General features: G+C 46.4%; 1 protein-coding gene across 10 annotated transcripts in view; it reads right to left on the bottom strand.

The window, feature by feature from the left end:
• The window catches only part of PALM2AKAP2 (PALM2 and AKAP2 fusion), a 448,663-nt gene that overhangs the window by 93,402 nt on the left and 334,618 nt on the right, over nt 1-20,643 (bottom strand). Inside the window, exon 1 of one of the 10 annotated variants that reach the window (XM_032418285.1) lies at nt 14,325-14,467. The exons of the other annotated variants lie outside the window; for them this stretch is intronic. The gene's annotated coding sequence lies outside the window, so the exon portion shown is untranslated. Of the gene's footprint in view, nt 1-14,324; nt 14,468-20,643 lie in introns of those variants that run through there. 10 annotated transcript variants of the gene reach the window in all.

Genomic DNA, 20,643 nt, shown 5'->3' with positions numbered 1-20,643 from the left:
TGTCTTCATTATTACTAATAAACAAAAATACAAAACAATATGTCAAGGAAAGTTGAGACCTTGATATTTTTTTCTCTCTCACAATATTAACTTACAGTTTAGCAACAGTTAGGGTGGAGGGAGGAAATCCCTACATTCATACCCATCCCCCTCGAATGTCTTTTTCTTTTTTTTTTTTTCCTTCAGAGGACTGTGTACAATGCATTTAAAAAATCCATTGTTGGGGCAAGGGAGACGGAGATGTTTTTTCTCCCGGCTAATAATGGATTCAATTGCCTTGAAGTCAATGAACTCCTGGGTAGGAAATACCAAGCAGACAAACAGGAATAGAATAAGCAATGCACCATCCAGATGATGTGTGTTAGACCTACATTCTAGACTACTTAAAGGGCACCCTTTAATAGGAAAAAACACTTCACTCAGCAAAACGATTCCATTTTACTTTAACCTTAAAAAGTTTCCTGAATTATTACTCGAAAAATGAGAGTGTTTCAACACTTGAGATTAAAGTAATCTAAATATGAAATCTTCAGTTGCGAGAACAGCCATGAAAGCGCTATCCACCCGGGCAATGTCATCAAGACCCACTGTTACCAAGAGATTGGAACCTGGCATCCTATTCTCTCTAATCCAAGCCAACTCCCTTGTCAATTAGATGAAGGTTATCTATTAACAGTCATTCTCCTTCCTCATTCTATATCTTCCCACAGATAAGAAAGCCAGGCCATATTTACTTTCATTATCAACTATCTGATAAAAACAAATGAAGAGTTTTTTCTCCACTTGATAATGAGTCTCCGAAATCCATTACTGTCGTGCTAAAACTACAATGCTAACCAGGGGCCAGGCTCTCTGTTAAGCTCTTTATCTACATTTTCTTGTTTTGTTTTTTGTTTTTTTCAAGGTTTTTTATTTATACATTTGACAGAGAGAGACACAGCGAGAGAGGGAACACAAGCAGGGGGAGTGGGAGAGGGAGAAGCAGGCTTCCCGTGGAGCAGGGAGCCCGATGCAGGGCTCCATCCCAGGACCCTGGGACCATGACCTGAGCCGAAGGCAGACGCTTAATGACTGAGCCACCCAGGTGCCCCACATTTTCTTGTTTAATCCCCCAAGAACTCTGTGGGGAAAGTACTGTTATCCCCATTTTACATCTCAGGAAACTGAAGCTTACAAAGCTTCCACAGTTGAACCTTGCCCCCAGGCAACATGGTTAGCAAGTGACCAAGCCCGATTTGAGCTTGGACTTGGAACCCTGGAGTCCTTGCTGTGAAGCATGCTCTCTCCAACCCGTCCATTTTGCAAATCCACACCCGTGCTCTCGTGACACATCTTGAACAGAAGTCTCCTCTTCTACAACTTTCTACACCGTGATTGACTCTTTCCCGTGTTTGTGCTTTGGCACTTGCTAGAGATAGTAAACCCCTTGAAAGCAGGCACTGGGGATTTCTTTTGATTTCCTGAGGACCTCACAGATGGATCACACCTCTCAAAAACAATGGAGAGACAAAAGGAGGAAGCAGCCCAAGTGTCCCTCAAGGGGTAAATGGATACACAAAGCGTGGTGTCTATGCAAAGGAATATGACTCATGAATATTAAAGAAGAAAGAAATTCTGACACATGCTATGACATGGATGAACCTTGTTAAGTGAAACAGCTAGTCAAAAAAAAAAGGACAAAGACTGAATGATTCCACTTAAACGAGGTACCTAGAATAGGCAAACTAATAGAGCCAGAAAGTAGAACATGGCTGCCAAGGGCTAGAAAGGGAGAAGAAAATGGGGTTCATGTTTAATGTTTCAACTTTACAAGATGAAAGAAAAAGTTCCGTGAATGGTGATATCACGACAATGAGCATCTACTTAATGCCACTAAATTGTACATTAAAAACGGTTAAGATGGTACAGTTTATGTTCTATGCACTTTACCACAATTAAAATTAAAAACAAACAAGGGCAAGAGGAGTGCCCGTCACAGAAATGCCTCGACATGCTTGTTGGGGCTGCTGGAGGGCAGAAGTCTGGCCGCTGGCTCAGGTGTCAGGGAGCTGCCCCCCACCCCCACCAGGGAGTCATCCTGCCAGTGTGGCCTGGAAGTCCCCTGACAAGGACGAGCCATTCAGGGCTGCCACCCCTGTGTTTCCACAGCCTGGCGACACGCAGATCACTCTCAGAATGCCCCCTTTCGGACAACCGTGGAAGCACGAACCGACAGCAAACTCCAAGGAGGAATGTCTTTGAGACCTCGATGGGCACCTCTTCCTGTCCCAGAGGCTGGGCCGGTGTAAGGGTGCAAATGCCAGAAGGCAAGTCTGGGCATATATCATCTCCCTTGTTATGGAGCCATCGTGGCAAAAACAAAAAGGGGAAAGGTAGTTTCCACCCTGGAAATGGGACAAGCCAGAGTTCATCTGCAAAGGAAACAATATTCAGAAATGTGACAGCTTGGGATTCCTTTGATGACAGAGGGGTGGCGATTAAGGAGCTGCCCTCCTCCCAGGGACAGAGGGCTGCCTGGACAGGGAAAACGTAGCTTGACTCATGTCCTTCTCTTCCAATCAGAGCCCTGTGGCCTCCAATGAGGCCACCATTAACCTCCCAGACTTGTCCCACTAAGTGCGCTTCGAGGGAATGGACCCCTTGGGCCCTCAAGCACTCTCTGGGCCAATTCACTCCTGGGTGTTTAGCCTCTGTGTTCAAGACCCAGGCTGGTCTCAGGGGTCAGACGAGACCGGGCACTTCCCCAAGGAAAGTAAACACATCCACCAATGGAGGATTCAACTCTACTTTTCTCCTTTGGCATTCAAAAATTTCTCATGAGCTTCTTTTTGGAGGGTGACAAATTCTTTATTTCTGTCATTTGGATTTATCTTTTTACTATTTTTAAATTAGGCTTTTATTTTAATTCCAGTATAGTTCACATACGGTGTTGTATTAGTTTCAGGTGTACAATACAGTGATTCAATACTTCCATACATCACTCGGTGCTCCTCACAACATGTGCCCTCCTTCATCCCCATCACCTACTTCACCCATCCCCCCACCCTCCCTCTGGTGACCGTCAGTTTGTTCTCTATAGTTGGTTTTACTATTTTTTAATGAGTCAAAGTTTATACAAAGGAAATAAAACTTCTGCATTGATGACTATGCTTTTTTATTGTGGTAAAATATATATAACCTAAAATGTACCATCTTAACCATTTTTAAGTGTACAGTTCTGTGACACTAAGTATGTTCACGACTGCTGTGCAACCATCACCACTATCCGTCCACAGAACCCTACTCATCTTGCAAAACTGAAACTCCACCTATTAAACACTGACTCCTTATTCTCCCCTTCCCCCAGCTCCTGGCAACCACCATTCTACTCCACGAACATTTCTGAGACCTTAATAAATGCCTTCTCCTTTTACTTTCTCTCCTCCTTAGGCAGGCAACCAGGCTTTTAATTTAAATGCTTGCTTTGGGGATGTGGTGTCAAGGAGTCAAAGTTCTTCCTGGCTTTTGTAAAAATCTAAGCCATCAACAAGATTATGCAAGGCATTTTAGAAACGGTCCTTTCTCCCTCCACCCCTGGGTGTTTTGCTCTGTTCCCTGGAAGTTCCTAGGGGAACCGGCAAGACTTATAGAGGAGACTCCAGGCTTCAAGTTCACAGATTTGTCAAGGATCCCTGTGTGCCCTGCATGGACTAGCAGCTTCAAACTTGACCACGTGGATAGAAACAGTCAAAAGTGATGTAGACATGTGACTGGAAATCACAGCTAAAGCCAGTGCAGACAGGTGTCGGGATGGCCTCCTTCCCACAACCTAGCACCTTCTAAAGCCTTAAATCTTGGATATAATCACAGGGTGGGAATATCCCCCAAAGGACTGGGGTTAAATGTTCTGTTAGCTGGACAGGTTGAGGGCCTGAAGACAAAATTAAGTTAATTTATGTAAATTTTAAAATGTATTTTTTTTTTTTTGCAAGCCTTTGCTTATGGACTGAGATTCATAACTTCAACCACAGTAAAAGGAGAGGGCTAGCTTAGCTTGTAGTAAGCACTAAGTAGGCAGAATAAAGAGGGTAATGATTAAGAGACTATAAGAGCCAGACTACAGGGATTCAAATCCAGCTTTACCACTAGCTATATGCTCCTGTCCTAAACCACAGTGTCTCAGTTTCTTCATCTGTAACAACAACGAATAATAATGGTATTTTCCCCAACCGAATGTTACAAAGGTCAAAGATAAAAATACGTATATGGCACTTGAAAGAGGGCCCAACTTTCAAAAAATAGTCATTATCAGAAGCAGCTTACATCTACTTTGCTCTCAGAGTATCTGCTCTTAGGGAAGCCTGAACTCAGAAAAGAAATAAAAAAATTTGAACTTTTCCAATGTTACGCTCTTCTGAAAAAAGCTCAATCACACTTTGTGGTTGAAAATAAACCCATGTTAAAGGTTCAAGGTTTTATTCAATTGTACACATACTGTATTATGTCTTCCTCTGTTCATATAAACTCTGTCCTTGGTTTGGATCCATTCTTCATAAAGCCCCAGTAATTGTTACTTTGTATTTGTCCAAGTATTTGCAGTAGTCGATTGTGTAATAATTTTTGCTTGCATTTTTCCAGGCCAATTTTGAAAGGTATCATTTGTGGCAGAAAGAGTTCAGTGGAACTTGCAAGAGATGGCCCACATTATCAAGCCCAAGAGGACCCTTGAGGAGTTCCTGAGCCGTGCCAATGCACCTAGAGTGCGTGGGTTGGAGGGAGGAGTGGTACCTCAGGGGACAAAGGCCTCGAAGGTTTTATACACCTTTAAGGCAGGTGCTAAAGACAAGATTGTTTCTATTACGGATTTCCCAATTCTCTCAAAACAATGACTAGGAAGCAAATACCAGGTGACAAATCTCCCCTTTTGGTGACAAAACTGATGATCCTCCATGGCAACTGCTCTCATGTTCTCCGACTCCCACTCTTCCCTAGAAGTCCCCACCTTCCAGTTTAAAGCCCTCTGGAACTGATCGGCTGGTCTGCTGGAAAACCACAGGCTTCCCTGGGGAAGATCGTTCTACCCTGGCCAGAAGCCCAGTGCTCTGGCTTGTTCTGCCCCGGCCTCTGGTTCCCAGGGCTGGAGCTGGATGCTCAGCACAGCCTGGTGGCCGCTCCCCACCGCCTCCACCACGTTCGTGGCCCCACCTTTCATTTGCAAGGGATAATAAAGGTTATGAAAAGTGGCTACCCAGAAGTTGCATAGAGGTGTTGTTTTCCTTGGAATACCTCAGTTATGAATCCAGTTCGGTTCTAAAGCTTATCAAGAACCTTCTACTTTGTGGATAACGGTCATTAAAAAGTATTGGGAAATGAATGTTACAACACCAACCATGAGAGAAAGCTGGAAAAGACCATAGAACCTCGAAAGAACTCTGTTTTCAAATTATAGAGCTCAAGAAAAACTAAGTGGAGTCAGAGTAAAACAAGAAAGTAGGTAGAGACATTTGTAGTAATGTTGAGGAGACCCTCACAATGGAAGGTGGATGACAGGGGCTCTTTGTTGGATATAATTTCCCTTCAGAACTCCCCCCCCCCCCGGCCTTTAATATACATCAGGCGTGTTGGTTTCACTTCCCAGTCGTGATTTGGGTTGATGTTCCACTTACAAAAGGAAGAGAGGAAAGGAAGGAGGGAGCCAGAGGGGCTGGAGGGGAGAGAGTTCCAGATGTCCAGGGCCAGAATCTAAAGAGAGAGAAGGGACAGAGGATGGGTGTTTAGCAGTGAGTGAGTTGGAGCTGACCAACACAGCTTCCGTGGGAGCTGAAAAATAGGACAGAGGCCTGGGCAAGTTTGGGGAGTAAAACTATGAAAGGAGAGGCATCGTTGTCAGGCAGGATGGGTTGGGGGAGGGAGTGACCCGGGGGGAGGGGCACGGGGGGGGGGGCAATCGGTACCGGCTCGGAAGCATTTCCATTGCCTAGTGAGAGCCAGATGCTCTCAAAATTCTAATGGAAATCTTTCAGGCTGCAATTTAAGCTCTTTGTCACTTTTCAAGTCCCAGTAAAAAGAATCACATTCGCATACCACGCTGCACTTTGTATTATCTCACTTAAGATCCGCTCGCTAGAGAGTTGCATTCATCTGAAGCTACAGAAACACATATAGGATGTGAATTCTAGATATGGGCAACTGGACCCGGGTATCTCAAGAGCAGCACTCTGGACATTTGGGGCAGGGTAATTCTTCATTGTGGGGGAGCTGGGCTGTGCGTTGTAGGCTGTTTAGCTGCACCCTACTAGATTCTAGTAGCACCTTCCCCACTCACAGACCAATCTCTCAGGGCGGAGTCTGCTGATTCCAGTCTGGAAGCTTGGCTAGTTTGCATGGTGTTAACTGCCAAACCTTCCTCCTCCCAGCTGGGTAAGGGAGCTTCTCATACTTTAGTGTGCATACAAATTCCTGGGGATTTTGTTCAATTGCGGCTTCCGATTCAGTAGGTCTGAGATGGGGCTCAGGATTCTCCGGTTTCAAGGAGCTCCCGAATGATGCCAAAGCTACAGGTCCCCAGACCACACTGAACAGCAAGGCCCCCACAGCACTGGTTTAGGAATGGGAGGGAGCTGGGTAGGAAAAACAGGCGGAGCTAGGACCCTGTGCAGCTGTGGGACCCCTTGGCTGATTCCATAGCCTCCCAGCACACCAGTATCCTCATGAGAAAAATGGTGGTGATTCTAGGATTAAGTAAGATCGTGGAGATAAAGCAACCAGTTTAGCATCTGGCACTCAAAAAATTCCCTTCCCCTTCCCTCTGAGCTCCTCCCAGCACCAGCCTAGAAACCTCAAGATCAAGGCGTCCCTGGGGATTGCAGGGAATTCCCTAGAAGAGAAAACTAAATTCCATTCTCAATAGTGGTTGGAGAGGGAGGGGTTTCTTCTCTTCTCCGTCTTCTATTTTATCCCCTCTATGCTGGTTATACTATAACATCTGTCATCCTTGGGAGGCTGTGAATTGTTTTGATAATGAAGCATATGATGAAAAGAATATTTAAAAAAACAATGTACACATTGTGATTTCATGCAAAAGCAATGCCTCCCACACTCGGGGCCCATCTCTGTGCTGTATTAAACACTGATCTGAAATTTTTTCTAAAGGAAAAATGATCCCAAACAGGGATAATCACAAGTGCCTTGGATATGATCTAAGTTTCCAATACAGTTTGATCACTTTCATCCCCAAATGAATGGATTCTGCCCATTTGGAATTGTGTCAGAGGAGAATTCCTGCTATCCTTTGCAAGGATAAAATGTTCTAATGCAAAATACTAATTTGCGAGGCTAAATATAGCCTTGGAATCACACGGCACACGGGCCTTGATTTTAATACACATACAGAGAGAGCTTTTGAATTCAGGGTTGTGAAGTACTTGAATTTTCTAGAAACTTAATATGTATTCCTTTGGCGCTCCCCCAACCCCCCACATAAAGAGGGCTAGACAATGGGTTTCTTTCTCTGTATATAGGCTGTATCACAAAATTTACATGAGGCACTGCTCCAAACAAAGTGTTTCTGCATTATTCCCCTGAGCAAATGACATCATGATAACGTGAGCCAATCCGGTCAGGGAGAGGGGCTGAGAGCAGTCAGTTAACCGCCTACAGGAAAATGTGGTTTGGCCTTCCTAGAACCTTCTATACACACTTCACCCAGGTGTGCGGCTCAGGTAGGCCCCACAGAGCTCTGCATTTGAGACAACTAACTGGGGGGGGGGGGAAGGCAGCTAGTGTCCCCCCCCTCCCCTGCCCAGGGTCGGGCTTTCTCTGCTACGGGATGTGGTGGGGGCAGGGGGAGTGTGTCTGCAGGGCTGGTCTCTGCTATGGGACACTGGCTTGGTCCTGGCCCCACAGGTTCACTAGGGACATTGTGCGAAGGTCATGGGCTACAGATAGGCTGGCCATGGGGAACCCCTTCTCTTCACGGTCCTCAGTGTAGTGCGGGTGGCAGCTCTTCACACACACTCTTTTAACAAAAGACTAAAAACCTGGAAGTCCTGGGCAATTTCTCTACACCTTACAAACCCAGGGCGCTCTAAGCTCCATGCAGAAACCTCCAGCCCAGCCTCCTGTGACAATCCAGGGAAAACTACTTCGGCATCACTGTTTAGCTTGCACTGTAAGAACCTTCTCGAGGCCCCCTCACCAAAGCACGTGCGAAGCACGCTGGGTAGTTCAAAGAGAGGTTAACGTTTCTGGACCAGCATTTATTTATCTTTATGTATTGACTCGATTTCTCTTCAAGCCTACAGAGCAGGTAAGGAGTATAGGGGCTCCACAGGGCAGAAAGCTCAAGCAGAATCCATAGACCTTTTGAAGCACTTCCAGAATCACCTCTGGGTCGGAGCAGTGAAAACTGTCAAGACCTGAGGCAGGCAAGTCAGGCTGGATCAGCTGATTTCAGAACATCCCTGGGGACCTGGTCCAGGGCACATTCCCATCTCTCCTAAGTTAGAGTGGGGTGCTGCACGCGTGGGGTGCCGGGGAGGGGCTCGGGTCCGCTGCAGACAAGAAGTTCTCAAGCTTTATCTGAGATCACCAGGAGAGCTGGCTTAAAAGGCAGTATCCAGAAAAAATTAATAACTGACTGTCTGTGCCAGAGCCCAGGAATATCTCTATAGACACTGGCGAGGCTGGACTGCATGTCGAGGTATGCTGCCCCCAGTGAACAAGGCAGATTCCCAGGATGTTGGGTCTTCAATGTAGGACTTAGAGTAGAGACACTGGAAGGTCACTGGACATGACTTGGACAGTCCCCCCTCTGTGGGACATTTTAAGGGGGGGGACTTCCCTCCTGCAGACAGTGACTAAAAAGGAAACTTTACAGAGGCATCACAAACAGGGTCAGGAGCTACAATATTCTGCTTTTTAAATCATGTTGCTTGTAAATCCCCGGTTACTTCTTCTAACCGACCCACTTCCTTAAATGTCCAGGCTTGTCCTAGTAAGACCCCAGGGCTGGCTGGCACAGAGGATTTGCTGGAGAACTTTGGACCAGAGGGGGAGAATACCTTTTATATGTCTTTGTATAAAAGAATGATTTGTAACGCTTACAAATTTACTCAGAATTAATGTTTCTGGTGTGGTCACCCCACCATGGTGCTACTTAATAATTCATCCACCCTGCAAGATCTGCAAATCTGCGAAGTTAAATGGTAAGACATAAATGGACTGGATTAACCAGGCTTCTCAGGCTCTTCTGAAAGCCTTTTTAATTTGAACCTGAACTGCAACTCTTAATAAATTAATCCCTGTTCCCATCTTAGTGACTGAGTAAACTCATTAGAGCTGGCAAAGAATCTTGCAGGAGTTACGGAAGGGAAGTCCCATTGACATCCATCACACTACGGGTCACTGAGTGAGCTTAAAGCCCAGGATTAGGGCCCTGAAAATTTGGGTCCATTTGCCCAATGAGGAGCCATTTCTGACTTACTCAAAGCATAAAGAGGAAGCAAGTAAAGAAAAATGGAAAAAGTCTCAGGAGTGCAAGTGTTTTGAGGGTAAAGAGAGAAGAATGTCAGCCAGACTCCCCCAAGTCGAAAGGAGGCTGGGGGGGGGGGAGCGGGTGTAGGTGAGGTAGGGTTGGAGAATCTCGGTGCTCAAGGCTTTTGCATCTGATCAGTGTGAGGGATGAACCACTGACCTGCTACACAATTGCTGGATTTTATAAATTACACTTTAAAAACCATTCATTTGCATCTACCATAAAGATGAAAGGAGATTCCAGGGATGCCTGGCTGGCTCAGTTGGTGGAACATGGGATTCCTGATCTCGGGGTTGTGAGTTCGAGCCCCACGTTGGGTGTTTAAAGATTATTTAAATAAATAAGTAAATCTTTAAAAAAAAAAAAGATGAAAGGAGACTTTGTTAACTTAGGAGAACAGCCGATTTGGGGAGAAACACAACACATGCGAGGTGCTTCCATATATATCTCGTTAAACACAAGTTTTCAAATAGGCAGGTTTTGGTATCCCCATTTTTATAGGTGAAGGAACTAAGATTCCATTTCAGTGACATGCTCAAGATCTTATCGAGAACTTGATCAAGGCACTAATGTGTTTTGGTCCCACCAAGGTTCTGGATCTGCTCACTCTGGCTGCTCCACGTAAGCATCAAAACCAACCAGAAAAGCCCTGCACAGAGCTAGGAAAGGAAGGGGCCAAAGGACGATGACGTACATTCCCCACCGACTCCTGTAGCTCCCCTGGCTCCCCTAGCATTCATACCACGACCCCCTCAACCAGGACATGTATCCTCCAAGACTTACAAGACCAAACAAAAACACCCAACTTCTCAAACCCACTTGAGGGAGGCTCCATCATCTCACCCCCCCTTCCCCCCGATCGCTGTCTTCTGCCTGGATAAGGAAATGAGCAGCATTCTGCCTCCACAGGCCCCCTTCTCCAGTGGCATGGCCCATTTGGTCACTCTGAGACTCCCACGGAGATGGGAACAAATACCAGTTACATGTCCCTGATCCCACTCGAATGTGCCCCCCAAGGCCCGGAAGTATGGGCACACCTGGATTTTAGAGACAAATACTACACAGGGAAGAGGTAGGTGGGCCCAAGGATGCCCTCAGGCCCTTCTCCCGAAGGGTCTGTCCTCTCTTGCACCTCCCCAATCTCAGAATTTCCCTCAACAGGTAAAAAGAACCCTGGGCTGAAACCTGGAGAAAGCACATCTTGCTGTGCCGTAGGCAAAGTTAAGGTCATGATTAATTCATTCTTCTGGCACTCAACTCTCCAGAGAGTGGGGCAAAGAACAGAAACGACATTTGTATTGGGATTTGTTTTCTCAAAAACCAATCTCCAGAGGCTGTCCCAGAGTGGATTCCACAATGACTATTCTGCACTCCTATAAATCATAATTTGTCCCTCTGCTGACATCACCCAGAGACCACAAAGTCCTAACCTGTCGATGGAAGGACGACAATATATTCACCACAGTCAACGCACAAGGCAAAGGGCAATCAGGGCAAGATAGCCATTCATTACATCTTAGAAACACACTTGTATCAGCAACAGTTGAAACAAATTTTTTAAACTTAGGTTTAAGCATATATTACTTAGAGTACTTCATTTCTTAAGTATCCTAGTTCATCAAGTGCTACTGAAAATCACATAGGCAAACTATAATTTTCTCCTTGAGCAAAATCCTATTGGAATAGAGATGATTTCAACTTTCCTATAATAATACATTCCTGAAAAACATGTCTGAAGGGCAAAGGTCCAAAACTTGAACAGTAATCATAGATGTTCTTAGAAGGGGATTCTCTTGCAAAGAGCCTGGGTCTCATCATCATGGATCATGGAGGCACTGCGACGTGCTGATGGGGAAGGCTGGTGCCAGTGAGGAATCCCTAACCTTAAGCTTTTTTAGCTGCACAGAGAAATCTATCCATGGGTGTAGAGTTTACACAGTATAAAGAAAATGATGCCGTTTCCTAGCAAAACTTACTAAAACTGTTGAACCTAATAAGTACATGAATTAATTGGTTCAAGTTTCGAATAGTTGGTGAAGGATCCCTGATCAATAATCTAAACAAAGGATGACTCCTGTTTCTCAAGATCAAAGAACAGTCATTCCAGAGGCTAATTCAAGATTGATCATCAATTCCACCAGCAGTGAGAAATGTATAAAATTAAAGAATGGAACTACACATCACCCTTTTGGTCTTTAGAAGTAACTTTCAACATGCTCCTGTTTCAATTGTTTAAATTCCTCAACACAACCTCCACCCAAATTCGATTTCATTCTTATCTGAAACATTTCTCATTATCCTAATAAGTAGAGACTTGCAATAACACCCGTGATAGAAATCCGAGACATGGATGCTTTCGGAGTCAACCAAATCTCTAAGGATGCTATCTAGACAACAATTCTAATAATTAACCAGAAAGTCCAGAGTGTTAGCATTTCTCAAAGTAATATTTAATAGTTAATTCCATACTAAAATATGGAAAGTTTTAGAGTAAAACAACCAGTGGATCATTTTCCCCTCACTTGATAACAAGTTAAGACAACCTGCTTCGTCTTATTACCCTGCGATCCTGAGGCTCCTGAGTCAGAATGAGCCACTTATGGAAATGAAATAATCTCTGACCACAGGACCCTGAACTTTGCAGGCCAGGAGCCGTGCCAACTGTCAGGCCAGAACTATGAGATAATGGATATTTCAAAATGTCTGTCCCATCTCAGAGCCTGGCCACCTCTCTCACACCAGCACCTCAGCATCCCAGAGAGACACTGAAGTGAACTTCGCTGCCAGAGAAACATCTCAACACCTAACTGCATGCAGTCTGCTAGGGAAGGGACTGCGAGGCCCAAGGAGGATTACTTTCATTTTTCTTGGCTCCTGATTTTATTAGGGCAGCCCAAAATAATTGCAGGACCTACATAACCCAATGGGGTACCCACTCAAAGGAGAAGGTGCCCTCGGAGCAAACAGCCCGTGTCAAAACTGGGCAGGAGAAAACCAGCCGTGGACAGCTGTTTAGAAAGTATGTTAGGGCAAGTTTTAATTTTTAAGGGCTGTATGTTTAACGAAACAGAGGAAGCTCCTTCAGAGATATACATCATTTTTAGACATGCTTACTCTGAAATTTTATTGATCAAGGTTGGGGATGCTGCCAGGCTGGGAGAGAGAGAGAATGTTTAATTAAATTAGGACCATTTCCAGGAAGAAAATTGTGATGCTTAAGTGAACTCTCTCTTTAATTAGAACACAACCAGGGAAAGAAATCTCCTGGGTTACAATGGTGGGCGTTGGCCTCCAGATGCCAGTGAATACGTGAAGAGGGAAGGTTGCTTCCCCTGAGGAACTTGTTGGCAGATTCGAAGATGAATTCTACAGAGATGTATAGTTGTGTGTTATGTGTGTGCGATCTCTTTTCAAAGGTAGATACATTTAAGGGGGTGGGGGGGGAAGGAAGCTTGCCAAATTATTGGCGCTGCACTTAGAACTGCTGCAGAGAAGGGTACAGATTTGTCAAAGTCTGACCACACAGCCTCTCGGCGCCAAACCAATACCACCCCACGCGGGAAACTGGCTTTACCGGGTCTGGAGAGACAACCCACCCACCATCTCTCCAAACAAGTCAACTTCCTTTTGACGCCCCCTTTTTGAGGATTAGGGAGGGATCCCCAGGGCTGGCGAGCGTCTGCCCTGAGGGCAGCGAGCTCAGTAACCCGCTGCCGGTCCTGCTCATCCTCACTGCCCACTGCACACAGCCGGCCCTCAGCCTTCAGGGCCCCCCACCCGCCCCGCCTTCCTCCGCGGGTTCCCGGGCTCCCAGCACTCACGGACTTCGATTCAGTCCCGGTCCTCCACTACGTTTCTCCAGAATTTCTCAGGGCCGCCAGGATCTCCTCGCTCTCGACCCTGAGGGCACGCCACCACCCCTCACCCCCCCCCCCCCCCACCCCCCCCCCCCCCCCCCCCCCGGCCCCGCCCCGACCCCCCACCCCCCCCCCCCCATTACCGGCACCATTTGCCCAGCGCTCACCACCACGATCCACGCTTCCACTCCCAAATTGTCCCCACAAAGGACCAAAAGAGACGTACCCTCGGCTTTATCCAGGATAAAAGAGCGGATCCTAGCAGCCGGGGTCTCAGCCTCAGGCCAAACTTCCAGGCTCAGCGCATACCCCTCCGTCCCCGCGCAGAGAGGCTGCCCTCTCGGCCCGCGTGGTCTCTGGAGTGCAGTTCGCAGACCCAGTCCGCAAGGCTCCGGCTGGTCGGGAGCCGGTCCTCCCCGGCCTCGGACTCCCGGCGCAGCCCCTGAGCCCCCCAAAAGCCCCAGCGCTGCCATTTAAGGACCCGCGTCTTCCTCGGGAGCTGGAACCGGTGGCTCCATCCTCTGCTGCTCCCGGGTCCCGAGGGGCGGCCACGGCCATTAGATATTCCCCGCTTTTCCCGTACAGCCCGTGTGTGTGTGTGTGTGTGTGTGTGTGTATGTGTGTGTGTTAGGGAGCAGGGGAAAGGGTCCTAAGTTCATTTTAAAAAGCACATATAAGTATTGAATAAAGCAGCCAAAGGCTCGGCCCTCCCCCAAACCTAGGAATTCAAAGCCACATGGCCACAGCCCTTTCCAGCCAAGCCCCCTCCCCGCACACGCTCCGCTAGGCAAGGCCATAAAAGCCCTTTTAAAGTCCGCGATCCTTCCGAGGACTCCCCAGATCTGCAGCCGCTCCCGGGCCTCCCTTTCCCCACGCCTGAGGCCCCCACATCAGGGGGGCGCTTTGGGGACGCGGTGTCGGGGGTCGCCGCGCCCCCGGCCTGGGCCACCCACCTCTGGGCGCGGGATCCGGGGGGACGCAGTCCTCGAGCTCCCCTCCCGCTCGGCCCCTGCCTCCTCGTTGGGGCGTCCGACAGGCTCCGGCGAACGCGTGCGGCAGCCCCGGACCCGGCGGAGCGCGTCTGCCTGGAGCCGCGGCCGCGGGGCGAGCTGGAGGGCTGGGAGCGCCGCCCGTCGGCTGTCGGCCGCCGGAGCCCGCCCCCTCCCCGCCCCTCCCCGCGCCCGGCGCCCGCGGGCCGCCCCTCCGCTTCCACGTGCCCTCCCCATCCACCCACACCTCTCTGTGGCTTCGGTGGAATCCAAGCCCAAACCGAGAAACCACGAAATGAGTGAATGGATAGATTGGAGGGATGGAGAGATGGATGAATAGAGGGACCGGGCCAGTGAAGCCCTGTTATTTCCTAACTGGGGCGAGGGCTCTGTGTCTGGGGATGAGGACCTGTGTCAGCGTACGGGTGGGCGTGTCGGCGTGTGCACATGCGGACGTGTGTTGGTGTACACATACGTGTGTATGGGTAGGTGGAACCGTGTGGGTGCCTGTGCGCGCTCGCAACGCCAGGAGCTGCGAGGAGGGAGCGATCCTCCATTTCTTACCCAGCACCACGACGGGCCCCGGGTAAGTACCACCGCTGGCAGCGGCTAGGAAGTGCGTCTTGGTGACAGGGATGGGGTCTCCCTGTGTTTGGGGCCTCCCCCGATATGGCCGAGAGGCCGAGGTGTGGACAGGGCTGTTTCTGGCTCTCCGGCTAGCCAGAGCCGTCACACTGCCCTCCCCGTTGTGGCAGCCGGCCGCCTGGTGTCCAAGCGCGTGTTAACAAAGCTAGCGGTGGGGAAGGAGGCAGCTGATACACAAGGTGCGGCTCCCTTGGGCCGGTGGCCGGCCATCCCTCACTCTGGAGCGGTCTGAAATTTCAGTCTGTAATCCCCTCCCCCACCATGAATATTTAACTAATGTTAATGACCCTTTGGAAAGGGACTGTCTCAAAATCCTCAGAGGACACACACAGAAAACACCCCACACTGAAAGGAGCATATTTAAAAAGCAAGCGCTTATCTTCCTCTGCTCGACCTCTGCAGAGGAAAATAATATAAAGCCAGGTTTCTTGAATTCAACTTTCCACTAGCAATGATGGGGGTTTTCGTTTTCCTATTTATTCTCCCTCCAGCTTTGCAAGTCAGAGCCCCATTGCTCTCGTTTGAGTTTCCATTCTAGGTAGGCCTGCTTCTTTCTGAACCCCTGGCCAAGGTCCTGGGGTCCTCTCCGGAGAGTCAATTCTGCATGCCAAACTCAGCAGGAAAGACAGCTGCCAGTCCCGTTCTTCTTTACTAATCCACAAAGGTCCTTGATCTCCCATACAAAGAAATGGTATCATCGGGAAGTGCTCAGCAAGCCTGTCCACACTAATGACACGTTTACAATTTAGCACCCTCCGGAGAAAAGGCATCTTTCCTGTCTTGAGCTTTATTCACACCTTTACTGGAGGGAGGGGCCAAGTCCACAATGGAGATGTCTGTTGTCCTCCTCAGGGTTCCTGAATGTCAATAGGCTTCTTTTTCTTGCCACTTAGGAATTGTTTCAGCAGCCTTCGGGTAGGTCTCCACTCTTGATTTCAATAGAATTTACTGATCCATGGTCAGAAATTATAGAGCTTCATCCTTGATCAATTCCTGTTCTTTCTCTTCCCTTCCTTTTCCTTCCATCCATCCTTTCTTCCGTCCCTCCTTCCCTCCCTCCCTTCATTCTTTTTTTCCTTCCTTCCTTTGTTCCTCCTTTCTTCCTCTGTCCCTTCCTCCCTCCCTTCCTTCTTTCCCTCCCTCTTTCCTTCCTTCCTTGTAGCTCCTCCTGTCACTGACTTAAGGAGTTAAATATCTGGGTGCCCTACATCATGATCTATTTTTAACATTTTAGTAACACATGAAAACTCACATTGAAATGAGTGTGTTTGGGTAGAGTTATTTATTTATATGGACCACAGACTCTCCAAGGAAAGATTCTAAAATTAGAGCAGAGGTAAGGTTTTATAAACAGTATTATGGCAGGTGCATCATGACTCTTTCTTCTTATGTTTCTAAATTAGAATAAATGTAAAGTTTATCAATCAAATTTGTTTCATTATTAAAGTGTACAGCAATTCACACCGGCTGAATTACATCTTTCCTAAAGCAATGTCGATGTTAATATTAATTTTTTTAAAGATTTATTTATTTGAGAGCGAGAGAGCGAGTGCACAGGGTGGAGGGGCAGAGGGAGAGGGAGAGAGAATCTTAAGCAGACTCTATACTAAGCGCAGAGCCCAACGTGGGGCTCATCTCACAACCCTGAGATCACAACCTGAGCTGAAACCAAGAGTCAGACGCTTAGCCAACTGTGCCACACAGGCGCCCCGATGTTAATATTAATTTTAATTTAATATTACTTTTAATACTGATTAATATTAATTTTTTGTTATATTAATTTTAAAGCTCGGGTGTATCTTACAGAAAACTACTGGGAATATTAATTTAGGAAAAGCGCATGTTCAATAGATATTAATTTACAAGAACATTTCCTTTTCTTCCATCTCATAAGATGTTAAGGAAGTAGCCATGATTAAACATTTTTTAATATAAAATGCTTGTACATGCCAAGTGCTCAGAAATATTTTTTTAATTTGTTCAGTGAAATCAAGGGTATGAACATCCGCATGTGAAAGTAAAAACTGTTCTTAATTAGCATTTTCTCATTTATTTCCCCCTCCGTCAGTGGTTCTCAGTCAAGGGTGACTTGACCCCCCAGGGGACATGTTGAAAATGTCTGGAGACATTTTTGATTGTTTATAATGGGGGGTGCTACTGATACCTATTGGGTGAGGCCAGAGATATTGCTAAACAACACCCCAGCAACAAGATTTATCGTGTCCCAAATGTCAATACTGCCGAGGTTCAGAATCTGGCCCTGTACTCAAAGCCAATACTAAGGACCACAGACATCAGAACCACTACAGTTACCAAAAAGGCAGATTCCTGGGCCCCATCTTTACCTACTAACTCAGAACCTATGGGGGCAGGCTAGGAAAACTTTTTTAACAGCTGCCTGGTGAGCATAAGAACATGAAGGTATGAGAAATCCTAGAGATGGGAAAAGCGGGCTTTACCACCTAGTACATTCTTTTTTTGTTTGTTTGTTTTTTGAGAGAGAGAGAGCCCGTGGGAGGGGCAGAAGAAGGGGGAGAGAGAGAATCTTAAGGAGGCTCCATGCGAGGGCAGATCCTGATGCACAACCCTGAGATCATAACCTGAGCAGAAATCAAGAGTTGGACTCTTAACCGACTGAGCCCCCCAGGTAGCCCATCACCCAGCACATTCTTATGGGTATATCACATCATATATCTCTTAACATGATAATGATTATTAGAGCTGAGAATATTTTATGAAAGAAGCACATTTAGTCTCCTAGATGCACTTTATTTTTTTTTAAGATTTTATTTATTCAGGGGCGCCTGGGTGGCTCAGTCATTAAGCGTCTGCCTTCGGCTCAGGTCATGATCCCAGGGTCCTGGGATCGAGCCCCGCATCGGGCTCCCCGCTCCACAAGAAGCCTGCTTCTCCCTCTCCCACTCCCCCTGCTTGTGTTCCCTCTCTCACTGTGTCTCTCTCTGTCAAGTAAATAAAATCTTAAAAAAAAAAAAAGATTTTACTTATTCATTTGTGAGAGAGAGAGAGAGAGAGCACAAGCATGGGGAGTGGCAGGCAGAGGGAGAAGCAGGCTCCCCACTGAGCAAGGAGCCCGATGCGAGACTCGATATCAGGACCCTGGGATCATGAACTGAGCTGAAGGCGGACACTTAACTGACTGAGCCACCCACATGTCATCTAGATGCGCTTTAGAAGCACATTCAAAGCAAAGAAAGGGCTACTAATTCTGTGAAATAAAAAATCTACCTGGGATGTGTAAATGTTAAATGCTCCCAAAGGCCCTATATCATCTAGGACAAAAAACCTATGGAAATGTTGCTTAGCAGAAGAACTCAGGATTTCTTTTGTTATGTCAAAATGTACATTTCTGCTCATTTTGCATCTGCCATGCTGCTGACCCACTTTAAACTGTGCTCTGAGCAACAGTGGCCTCCAGTGAACCCAAGAAATACAATATACTTACTAAAGAAACATCAAAGGTAAAGGTTAGTTTCTGGGAAAGAAGTCAGCCTAGACACAGTTTGACAAAACCTCTTCTTTCTCTCTTCTCAAACTGAGCAAAATGAAATCCAAATCCAGCAAATACTGGTCTATCAGTAGCTACATGCCTCCAACCTTAGAGAAGAGTAGAAGTTGAAAAAAAGACTTGTGAGTGGCTCAGAGAGGTGATTTGCAAACCCAAAGGAGGGCCAAGACTGGCCCATTATAAAAGAGAATTTGCCACTTCCTCCTAGCAAGGAGAAACATCGAAAAGCATCAGCTGGATGTAATCCTCGTATGTTAAATGTGTCCCCCCTGAAAATAAAGGTTTGCTAAGAAAAAGGAGGAGGAGGAGGAGGTGGGGGGACGGGAGGGCAAAGGAAACAAAACCAACACCAAAAAGGCTGGCCCCCATCAAACCAATAGCCCTAGATCTTAGGGCTTTCCCACCAAGCAACAGGTAAAGTCACTGGAAATTTAGGAACAATCCCAATCCCAAGGGCATTTCCATGGGACCAGATGTACCACTGAAAATCTAAGAGAAGAAAAAAACAGGGGGAAGTATGTGCCACATATATAACAATGAGTTACTATCTCTAATATGTGAAGAGTTCTTACAAATCAATAAGAAAATTGAAGAAAATCACTAAATACCCAATAGGAAAAAAAATAACCTAGTAGTTTATAGATGAATAAGTATAACTGGCCATGGAACTTAAGAAAATATGCTCAAACTCTTCATAATTAAAGAAATGCAAGCGAAAATATTGGGACAATATATTTTGCCTATGAAATTGGTAAATACATAAAAACACAAATTTTACTTATTTTTGGTGAGGGAGTGATGAAAATTAAGTGATTGTTATATTCCGTTGATGGGAATATACATTGACATTAATAAATTGGTAAATTCAGAAGACAATTTGGGGCTATCTCTTGAGATAAAAAATGTTGATACACTGCTCAAGGGCAATTCACTTTGGGAATTCAGAAGTTTATAAAATCTATGGAGTCAGATGAAAGATTGGGGTGGTGGGGAGAAGTCAGTGAATGAGAAATTCCTGATCACCGATAAGGCCCAAAGAAAGAGAATATTTAACATACACTTTTCGAGTCATTTGCTGTGCTGTGTTGTGATATAAGTACTTCTGGTAACCTGTAAACCTCTTAAAACAGCATTTGTTTGGAGAACCGAAGGCAAGGGGCTTGTATGAAGCTTGGTACAGGGTGAATATCAGGCAAGATGGATGCGAAATGAAGAAGTCAGACAAAATAAGAAATCAGAACAAGAAGTGACCAGAAGAACTATCCCCCCCCACACACCCCCTGCCACTTGAGTTCATCACTTGAGTTAAAAGCCCATAAAAATAGTGGGGTGGGCACTGGACATCTTCCACTTTGTCAGTAGGAGTTCAAATAATTTTACTTTAAGTATAAAAGGAAAGATTTATCCCTGCTGGCTGCACGACTTGGGATAGCCAACCAACTAACTCCTGGGATTCACACGGGTCATTTGCTTGCTTTCTAAATCAAACAGTGGTTTTACCTTATTCATTTGGATGGTTTGTATGTTTATGGATTTCCAACTTAAGACATTTCTCCACTGATCCTGGATTCTTATCTAAAGACAAAAAGGGGGGCGCCTGGGTGGCTCAGACGGTTGAGCGTCTGCCTTCGGCTCAGGTCATGATCCCAGGGTCCTGGGATCGAGTCCCGCATCGGGCTCCCTGCTCCTTGGGAGCCTGCTTCTCCCTCTGCTTATCTCTCTCTCTGTCTCTCATGAATAAATAAATAAACGCTTTAAAAACAAAAAATAAAATAAAATAAAAAATAAAGACAAAAAGGGCATCTCTAGATAATGTGGCTTTTTCATAGAAGGGATGACCCATCCATAGAACATTTTAACCATCAACTTTTTGACTGTCCAACACATAAGACTGACATGGGTCAGTTGATGGACTATTTGTTTGGACTTATAGTTGTATTTTATCAAATTAAAAACACCCTTCTCAAAGCCAACTCTTCTCTAAGGTCAGACCTGGTTGCTAAGTGGTAGTCAGCTCTAAAGACTGCAAATCAGTTTCCCAAGCTAGCTCACATCAAGAGTAGCTTGGTGGTGGGCGGGGGGGGGGGGGGGGGGGGGGGGGGGGGGGGGGGG

The sequence above is a fragment of the Phoca vitulina genome, unplaced genomic scaffold (genome assembly GCF_004348235.1).
Source record: "Phoca vitulina isolate PV1807 unplaced genomic scaffold, GSC_HSeal_1.0 scaffold21, whole genome shotgun sequence".
Lineage (NCBI taxonomy): Eukaryota > Metazoa > Chordata > Mammalia > Carnivora > Phocidae > Phoca > Phoca vitulina.
This window is presented reverse-complemented; position numbering and strand designations above follow the sequence as displayed.